Genomic DNA, 10,860 nt, shown 5'->3' with positions numbered 1-10,860 from the left:
TACCACTGTAACCGTAGTTTTACTGTGGTATTTGTAGTATAAGCACACTAACCACTAGCTTACTATGGTTTTACCACTGTAACCGTAGTTTTACTGTGGTATTTGTAGTATAAGCACACTAACCACTAGCTTACTATGGTTTTACCACTGTAACTGTAGTCTTACTGTGGTATTTGTAGTATAAGCACACTAACCACTAGCTTACTATGGTTTTACCACTGTAACCGTAGTTTTACTGTGGTATTTGTAGTATAAGCACACTAACCACTAGCTTACTATGGTTTTACCACTGTAACCGTAGTTTTACTGTGGTATTTGTAGTATAAGCACACTAACCACAAAGCTTACTATGGTTTTACCACTGTAACCGTAGTTTTACTGTGGTATTTGTAGTATAAGCACACTAACCACTAGCTTACTATGGTTTTACCACTGTAACCGTAGTTTTACTGTGGTATTTGTAGTATAAGCACACTAACCACTAGCTTACTATGGTTTTACCACTGTAACCGTAGTTTTACTGTGGTATTTGTAGTATAAGCACACTAACCACTAGCTTACTATGGTTTTACCACTGTAACCGTAGTTTTACTGTGGTATTCGTAGTATAAGCACACTAACCACTAGCTTACTATGGTTTTACCACTGTAACAGTAGTTTTACTGTGGTATTTGTAGTATAAGCACACTAACCACAAAGCTTACTATGGTTTTACCACTGTAACCGTAGTTTTACTGTGGTATTTGTAGTATAAGCACACTAACCACTAGCTTACTATGGTTTTACCACTGTAACCGTAGTTTTACTGTGGTATTTGTAGTATAAGCACACTAACCACTAGCTTACTATGGTTTTACCACTGTAACCGTAGTTTTACTGTGGTATTTGTAGTATAAGCACACTAACCACTAGCTTACTATGGTTTTACCACTGTAACCGTAGTTTTACTGTGGTATTTGTAGTATAAGCACACTAACCACTAGCTTACTATGGTTTTACCACTGTAACCGTAGTTTTACTGTGGTATTTGTAGTATAAGCACACTAACCACTAGCTTACTATGGTTTTACCACTGTAACCGTAGTTTTACTGTGGTATTTGTAGTAGGCTATAAGCACACTAACCACAAAGCTTACTATGGTTTTACCACTGTAACCGTAGTTTTACTGTGGTATTTGTAGTATAAGCACACTAACCACTAGCTTACTATGGTTTTACCACTGTAACCGTAGTTTTACTGTGGTATTTGTAGTAGGCTATAAGCACACTAACCACAAAGCTTACTATGGTTTTACCACTGTAACTGTAGTTTTACTGTGGTATTTGTAGGATATGCACACTAACCACAAAGCTTACTATGGTTTTTTGATTTTACGGTATACTATTTGTAAAGCACAGTAACCACAATGCTTACCACACTTTTAAAAAGTTTTTGTGAAGTAATTGTAATTCAGTATTTTTTTTTTCTGTCTTGCAGTTATGTCAGATCACCTACTCCAGGAGCTCTTTTAAGTAGGGATGCACCGATCCGTATCGGCCGATCACTTGCGCGTTTTGTCAGTAAAGCCGGTTCTGTAATCAGCGGTAAATGCCATCAGGTGCTTGATTTCACGTTGAGCCGTATATACTACACACAGCCGTTGTTCACTGACGAGCTGCGCACATTCACACTGATAATGAACATTGATTTGCGCAGCTCGTCGGTAAACAACGGCTGTGTGTAGTATATACGGCTCAACGTGAAATCACGCACCTGATGGCATTTACCGCTGATTACAGAACCGGCTTTACTGACAAAACGCGCAAGCATGATCGGCCGATTCGTATCGGTGCATCCCTACTTTTAAGAAGCCATCTCTGGTAAAAGCCATCACTGTATGAACTGTAATCCATAATTAAAGCTGCAAGCAGCGATGAACGGGCCCTCGCACCCGGGCTCACCGCCGTCCAGTGGCTTTAGGAAAACAGCAAACGGTGGGCAGTATGCTTTTAATACAGTAAAAATAGTAGAAATATGTCAAAGTCACTTAAATGTGCCAAATTTCCCGCTGCCAGCTGGTGGCGCTATGCCTATAACTGATTATTGGCATGTAGATGTGTTCAGGCCACCACTTTCATCAAACACATGAAGTTTGGTGCAGATTGACCTTGGTATGTTTGAGTTAGTGAAAGATATGATATATCCTGCTGCCAACAGGTGGCGTTATGATAATATCTGAACATTGGCCTTTAGGTGTCTTCAGGCCAGGACTCTTAACAAACCTGTGAAGTTTGAGGCAGATCGGACATTTTATGGCTGAGTTATAACAACTTCTATGTCCATGGCGAAACATCAAACTTTGTCACGCCGCCACAGACACGCCCTTTACTGAAGACTCAAGATCTTCGCAATTTAACATCTCTAAGGCCTCTAGATCAGACTGACCAAATATAATGTTGATATCATTAAATCTCTAGGAGGAGTTTGATACAAGTCATCTCCTGTTGCCAACAGGTGGCGCTGTGATTATAATAGAATGTTGGCCTTGAGATGTGTTCAGGCCAGGACTCTTATCGAATATGTGAAGTTTGAGGCAAATCGGACATTTTATGGCTGAGTTATAACAAGTTTTATATCCATGGCGAGACATCGAAATTTGTCAGGCCGCCACGGACACGCCCTTTACCGAAAACTCAAGATCTTTACAATTTAACATCGCTAAGGCCTTTATATTAGACTGACCGATTTTGGTGTTGATCTGTATAAATCTCTAGGAGGAATTGGTTGTAGAGTACAGCATGACACTTCCTATTGCCTGCAGGTGGCGCTATGACTATAACTGAATATGGATATGTAGATGTCATCAGGTCAGGAGTGTTATCACACATGTGAAGTTTGGGACAGATCGGACATTTTATGCCTAAGTTATAGCAACTTCCTTTTTCATGGCGAAACATTGAAATTTGCGAGGCCGCCACGGACACGCCCTCCGATGAAAACTCTAGATCTTCACAATTTAACGTCACAAAGGGCTTTAGATTAGACTCACCAAATTTGGTGTTGATCGGAATAAATCTCTAGGAGGAGTTCGTTCAAGTATGACACCTGAAAATGGCAAAAATGACACAAATTTTGCTGAGAAAATTAATAATAACCGACTTCCTGTTGGGTTTCAGATTTTATCTCAAGAGGCTTTTTTGTAGGTATTGGTGTGTTACATGTGTGTACCGATTTTTGTGCATGTACGATAATCACAGCTGAATGCGCACACCGCGGAACGTGTAAAGGTGGCGCTATTGAGCCATTTTGCCACACCCACTTCTGCAACCCATATCAGACGTCCATTTTCGCCAGGTCTGATGTGTGTGCAAAGTTTCGTTAGTTTTCGGGTATGTTTAGGCCCTCAAAAATGCGATTCATTCCGGATAAGAATAATAATAATAATAATAAACGGAGCAGATTCAATAGGGTCCTCACACCATCGGTGCTCGGGCCCTAATAATAATAAACGGAGCAGATCCAATAGGGTCCTCACACCATCGGTGCTCGGGCCCTAATAATAAACGGAGCAGATTCAATAGGGTCCTCACACCATCGGTGCTCGGGCCCTAATTAATCTACACATAGTTTTTCTCTCTCTCTTTCTGTGATTTATCATGACATTTTTAAAATCTCATAATTTTGACCAATTCTGTCAGAAAGCTGCTAGAATTAACAGGGAACTTGAACTCAAAGCTCCCAATGCTGATCTTGAAGAAGCTGTCAAAGAGGCTAAACAAGTCCTTCAATGATTCAGTCTTTCACAGTAATGTTGAAGACATTTAGCTATAACTGATTTGCTTTAATCAACGCATCCTTATTTTAGGTGTTAATAATAACTTTCCTTACAGTCCTTCCTCTCAAATATTTTGGTCACAGATTTTGTTTAGCACATTGTCTCAACATGTGTGTATTTCTCTTTGTTTCAGGGTAAAGGGAAGACCAAAGGAAGGCCTGTCATGGGATTTGAATTGGGCCATGTTGTGCATTTATGGAAAAGACCAAAAGCAAAGGCATTCCAATGGTATGTCAATGTTGGTCTGAGCACCTTGACTGAACTGTACTGTAGTTAAATTGTGCAGCATCTTTACATACCCTACAGCCCCATCAGAAAGAACAACCAACAAAGTGTCATGTCGAAATATTAATAACTAATACAATTTACCAAGCCTTGCATGTCTACTGATTTTTATTTTATTTTTTTCTCTTCTAGTCAACACTCACTCCTATCTCTAACTTGTCATGTGAGAAATCAGACCTTCAGTTAATTTGGCCAAATCAGATCACTTAAAGCTGTTCACACCAAGAGCAAGAATTATAATGACTAACACACTAACAGAAAATAACTTTTTTTTTTTTTTATCATAAGCGTGTGCTGCAGTTATGTTGTCTGCATTTAAATGCTCAGGCTATTTATAGTGTGGTGGATTTTGATTGGCTGTCAATGTTTTGGAATCTGGAAAAATCTGTTCTGAAAGAGATTCCAACCATATTGTTTCTGTGTCATTTTATGTCAAATAGCTGTGGTGTGGACTCATCCTTGGTGTGAAGAGGCCTTTAAACTGCTCACAACAAAACCATCAGCAGGTAATTATATTTCATTTTAGTTTGCTGTTAAATAATTGTTTTTTTTTTCTAATGCTGCTTTCTTCTCATTTTGTTAAACTTACACAATTCTGCCTATTTCTCTTCATCTTATTTCTTTACTCCCTCACTTAACACATTATTTTGTGCTCTGTTGAAAAATAGAAGCTTAGAGTTTGCAAGATGGCCTTTTCTCAGACTCTGAATAGAAATGTATACAGATGAATTCAGGAGCCTGCTAGAGTTGCCAGGGAACTTGAGCTTGAAGTATATAATTATAACTGCTTAATTTATGTTTAAACAACAATAATAATTAAAAATTGGGTCAATAAATATTGTATTGTTTTAAAGCTGAAGACCAAAAAATGCAAAGAAAATCAGTCCCAGCAAGCCAGTCCTGATGAATGAGGAATGAACATGGTCTTCTTGTGCCCAAACACAGCTGAAAAGTTGCACATTTCCACTGGTATGTATGTATGCAATACATCAAGCAATGTAGTTACATGGGCTAGGGTTATATGGGGTATAGCAGTTGATGTTAATCTCTCAAAAGACAGCAGTTACCATTTTCACATGCACTTCTTTTTTTATAGCTCCTAGAATTGGCATATCAACTGTGCTATCATCTCCAATTCCATTATCTGGAATTTGGGCAGGATTGGCCAAATATGGTGAGTACTGACACCTGCACCTATTCATCAACACTATTTCTCTGGAAATATTGTTGACTTATTGTTTTGTCTGTTTGTTTGAAGGAGGATGAAGGCAGTTGACGATATCAATTCAATGGCCACCAGATGCAGCATTGCAGCCTGAAACCACCAGTTAACTGCGATGAAGACTGCATTCCTGAACAACTCTACTGTGACAGCTCAGATGTTACGGTCCATAAAAGTAAACTTCACTGTTTACTCAGTTGTTTCAACTGAACAACTGCAAAATAGTTGTGAAGGGATCCTTTTGGCCCATATCTCCAACAAGAATCAATGGTAAGTCCAATGCAACAATTAAAAATAAAAATATATATTGTTTATTGATTTACAACACCCTAAATACATGTTATGTCCCTCCAGGATATTTACATCAGTTGGTGTGTGAGGAAAGCACAGAGGACCATCAGAGACTCCAGCCACCAGAGCCATGGATTACTCTCATCGTTACCATCAGGCAGAAGTTATTGCAGAACCTGCACCAGCAGACACATTTTTCCACAGGCAATTAGACTGCACTGAACTTGTACCAGAAACAATACACAGCACATCAAGCTCATATGCACAGCACTCTAATAGATGCACTGTCTGGACTCTAACTCACTATTCTGCACCATGACATTCTGTTTGCACTAATTCATTCCACACTGCGCTGCAAAGGTATGCGTACTGTGATTGTTTTAATTTCATGATCTCTGTATAGCATACTATTTACCATATTGTTCTCTACCTGTATTGAGTCCCTTATATGTGTGTTGCCTATATATTGAACATTTGTTGTCTTTACTGTCATGCTGCAGTTTGCACAAAAAAATGTCACCGCCTGTACACTTATGATCATGGTATTGTGAAAATAAAGTGATATGATTTGAATTGGTCACATGTCTTTTGTCCGTCAGTTGTACTGTAGTGTGATGAATAACAACCGAAATTGTTCATGACATGGAAGGGGATTATTAAGATAGGGATATGGATAAGCAAGAGGAAGAAAACCAAGAGAGCTCTGATGATGAGCAGGAAACTGAATGTGATTCTATGATGCTGAAGACATTTAACCATGCATGCATTTGGGAGGCTTCATCTGGTTAAAATAACATGGTTTTAACATAACGCATTTTTATTTCTCTTGAATATCATTTGTCTTAATATGTTACTGTATCTGTCTTAGTGATGTATTGGATAATAACGTATGGTAAATATTCTTTATTAGGAATGGTGTTTGGTAAATACACCGTTTAGTTAACAATACACATAATTACCATGAGTGTTTTAATTAAGATGTGACATTTGGTCATATTAATGACCTTCATTACATGAAGGGAAGGCTGAAAGATTCATTAGAAGAGACTGCATGGACTATATTGCTACAGGCACTTTATGCACAGCTGAGGGTGATGGACCAGGGAAAGATCAACATCAATCCTGTACTGTATAATAAATAAGATGAGCATGCACATTACTGATGTTTTGCAAAGATGGACAAAGGACAAAGATGAGGAATATTTGACAAAGATACAAATGATGTCTTTTATATTATGATCCTTTGCATTGAATGAATTGTATGGCTTTTGCATAAACCACACTGTCTGTACCTTTTCTTACTGAATGACACACTGACATTGTGTGATAGTACAAAGAAGTGTCACAATATGTATTGGTTGTTTAAACTGGTGTCTTAATTTCCTGTCATCACTGTGTTCTTGCTCCTGATCTAATGAAATAAATGGAGCGCAATTCAAATAGGAAATGTCTATTCTTATTCTAAGATAACTATGACTTGCAACTTACATATTGGCAAATTGTTGAAAAGACAATCTAAAAAATGTGACTCAGCACAGTGTGTTGTCCATGATGAGAATAGATTTGTGTTTTAACTGCCCTTCCATCTCCAGGGGCCCAGTAGAGTCCCATGGAAGAGCAAAAAAATGAACATTTCAAATGGCTGTAAATCAGTGTCTGATTATAATGTCAAAGAGAAAATTGGCAGGACAACTACTTATGCTATGTTAATTACATAATGTTGGACACAGTTTTCAAACATACATGGAAATGTGGTATAAAGGTGTTTTAAAAAGTGATCTTAGTAAAAAAACAAATTTCAGCCTGCCTCTTAAATATGTCATAGATATTTACACAATGAACATGTTTAGATAAACCTTTGTTCAAAAAACATTGCATTTTCCACTATTTTAATATTAAACATTTTAAACTACATTACCCACAAACCTCTTCCATTCTATCTATAGAACACGAAAAAATGGCGCTGTTATTTGTAGTTTAAGATCTGCTTAGGGTTAGGGTTAGGATCTCTGTAAATTAGGAAGTTCTCACAACATAGCAACACTTCGTTGTTAACTGAAGGTATTACTGATGTAATAATAAGAGCAACACGGACTTTGCAACATTAAGCGTTGTTTTTCATTTGGATTAAAAGATAGTCCAATCACAGCGAGTTCCAAATGGCAACCCAATTGAACAGTCGTCTCACTTACTTGTCCACATATGGTCATTTATAACAGGTTCTTCCGGGTTCTTGTGGCAAATACAGATAATCAGTTAAATATTTATTTGTCCCCACTCAACATAAAACTGGAACAACAGATTGGATTGTTTGGTTAACTTGATGCAGCAATAGATTTGATTACTGGGATAATTTGTATTTTTTTAAATAAGGGCATAATGGTTCCCATTGTAAATTATGTTCACACTAATATAAATGTATGTACAATATTTAAACTCAAAACTTAGATATAAATTGCTGTGAACAATAATTCAAAATATTTAATTTGCTTTCAAAACAAAAAAACATGCACCTCTAATGATTATTTAAACATGAAGCTTTTTCCTACTGTTTAATTTAGCTTCTGTAACATTTACAGTGTATTAAGGGTAAACAATTAATCACTTCTGTTTCCTGGAAATGGACCTTACAAAATTGCAATTCTTAGACCTGACAGATGAACTATAAGAATAAAATAATGAATCACACATTTTGTAGTCATTTCCCAATGTTTATTGACATCAAACTTTTCACAGATAAACAGTGCCCAGAACAGCATTCTCTCTCTCCAGTTTGTGCCATTACGAAAGAAAAAAAAAAGACAAAACAAGTAGTTGATTGCATTTGAAATGCATTTGCATAGAGGTAATTAAAAAATAGGCAATAGAAAACCCCTTAAAAAGATTGTCTAATATTCAAAAATAAAAAGAGAATTTGTTTACAGAAAACATTAAGATGCCAGATAATATTCAATGCTTATGTTTAACAAACTAATAGGCCAAAAAAAATGATTAGAACAATACTTCAATATTTTACAATTATTACCTTTAAAAATATATCTCTCCTGTAATTGTTGTTTGCTTCTATTGTGACTAAATGCAAGACAAATTATTGGTTAATAACAATTAAAAGATAAAGATAAAGATAAAGATAAAGATAAAGATAAGTTATTGTCATTGTAGTTATACAACGAAATTTGTTTGGTAGCTCAAAAAGACCAGCAGCAATAAAACAAGAAAGCAGCACAGATAAACATATTAAACATAGTAAAATTATGAAATAAATAAATGTATAAAATAAATAAAATAAAAAGGCACTTAGTATAGTAAAAGACAAATAAATTTAAGGAATAGAAATGTAACAGTATTTACAGTGTGCTAGTTAAGTACAAATATGAATGTCCCATAAAATATTATTATTATTTAACTTTCTCCTCTACAGTCAACACTCCCATCTCTACTGTGGTCACTCCTGTCACTATCACTGTATATGTATATACATAAGTAGTCTGTGAGAAATCCTGCAAGACAGGAAGAAAGAGAATTTATCACATGATGAACAACAAAAACATTGACAACAGATGGCAGATGACTGTAGCGTGTATAACAGTAAACAGAACGCTATCGTCCGTTGGTGTGGATGCTAAAATAGTTCTTATTGTTGTTCTTGCTCTTGGTATGAACCGCTTTAAGCAATCTGATTTGGCCAAATTTACCAATGATCTGATTTGTGACAAGATAAACTAGCATTTCCAGACTTGTGCTTCTTAGACAGATGTGTTAAATAAAAATCAACATAGAAAAAAAAAGGCTCTGAGCCTCTGAGGTGTGGGTAGATATCATGTACTGTTAGAACAGGAAGAGGCAGTGCCAATTTGTAAAGGTTGATATAGAGAGAATACAATGGACTTAATATGAACTGGATTGGTATAAACACTCTGACTACTTACAATGGACACAATTAACATGAGAGTTGAGGCAATGGCCAATGACAGAAGTAAAAGTGAAAAATCTGAGAATTTTGTTTGAGTACACTTGTACAATATCATATATATATTGATATATGATATTGCAGTACAGTTCAGTCAAGGTGCTCAGACCAACATTGACATACCATTGGAATGTTTGCCTTTGCTTTTGGTCTTTTCCATGAATGCACAACATGGCCCAATTCAAATCCCATGACAGGCCTTCCTTTGGTCTTCCCTTTACCCTGAAACAAAGAGAAATACACACATGTTGAGACAATGTGCTAAACAAAATCTGTGACCAAAATATTTGAGAGGAAGGACTGTAAGGAAAGTTATTATTAACACCTAAAATAAGGATGCGTTGATTAAAGCAAATCAGTTATAGCTAAATGTCTTCAACATTACTGTGAAAGATTGAATCATTGAAGGACTTGTTTAGCCTCTTTGACAGCTTCTTCAAGATCAGCATTGGGAGCTTTGAGTTCAAGTTCCCTGTTAATTCTAGCAGCTTTCTGACAGAATTGGTCAAAATTATGAGATTTTAAAAATGTCATGATAAATCACAGAAAGAGAGAGAGCAAAACTATGTGTAGATTAATTATGGATTACAGTTCATACAGTGATGGCTTTTACCAGAGATGGCTTCTTAAAAGAGCTCCTGGAGTAGGTGATCTGACATAACTGCAAGACAGAAAAAAAAAATACTGAATAATAATTACTTCACAAAAACTTTTTAAAAGTGTGGTAAGCATTGTGGTTACTGTGCTTTACAAATAGTATACCGTAAAATAAAAAAACCATAGTAAGCTAGTGGTTAGTGTGCATATCCTACAAATACCACAGTAAAACTATAGTTACAGTGGTAAAACCATAGTAAGCTTTGTGGTTAGTGTGCTTATACTACAAATACCACAGTAAAACTACGGTTACAGTGGTAAAACCATAGTAAGCTAGTGGTTAGTGTGCATATCCTACAAATACCACAGTAAAACTATAGTTACAGTGGTAAAACCATAGTAAGCTTTGTGGTTAGTGTGCTTATACTACAAATACCACAGTAAAACTACGGTTACAGTGGTAAAACCATAGTAAGCTAGTGGTTAGTGTGCATATCCTACAAATACCACAGTAAAACTATAGTTACAGTGGTAAAACCATAGTAAGCTTTGTGGTTAGTGTGCTTATACTACAAATACCACAGTAAAACTACGGTTACAGTGGTAAAACCATAGTAAGCTAGTGGTTAGTGTGCATATCCTACAAATACCACAGTAAAACTATAGTTACAGTGGTAAAA

At 36.3% G+C, this 10,860-nt stretch overlaps 2 long non-coding RNA genes across 2 annotated transcripts; one reads left to right on the top strand and one right to left on the bottom strand.

The window, feature by feature from the left end:
- Positions 1–3,683: 3,683 nt before the first annotated feature.
- On the top strand, positions 3,684–6,443 carry LOC141347702 (uncharacterized). The gene is made up of 6 exons (XR_012357409.1): positions 3,684–4,043; positions 4,541–4,606; positions 4,955–5,069; positions 5,197–5,274; positions 5,359–5,592; positions 5,677–6,443. It is a non-coding gene; the product is annotated as an uncharacterized lncRNA (long non-coding RNA).
- A 2,325-nt stretch (positions 6,444–8,768) lies between these two features.
- On the bottom strand, positions 8,769–10,326 carry LOC141346331 (uncharacterized). Its single transcript, XR_012357196.1, has 3 exons — positions 10,197–10,326; positions 9,707–9,805; positions 8,769–9,113 (listed from the first exon to the last, which is right to left on the bottom strand). It is a non-coding gene; the product is annotated as an uncharacterized lncRNA (long non-coding RNA).
- Positions 10,327–10,860: the final 534 nt, after the last annotated feature.

Source organism: Garra rufa, chromosome 12 (assembly GCF_049309525.1).
Source record: "Garra rufa chromosome 12, GarRuf1.0, whole genome shotgun sequence".
Taxonomy (NCBI): Eukaryota; Metazoa; Chordata; class Actinopteri; order Cypriniformes; family Cyprinidae; genus Garra; species Garra rufa.
This window is presented reverse-complemented; position numbering and strand designations above follow the sequence as displayed.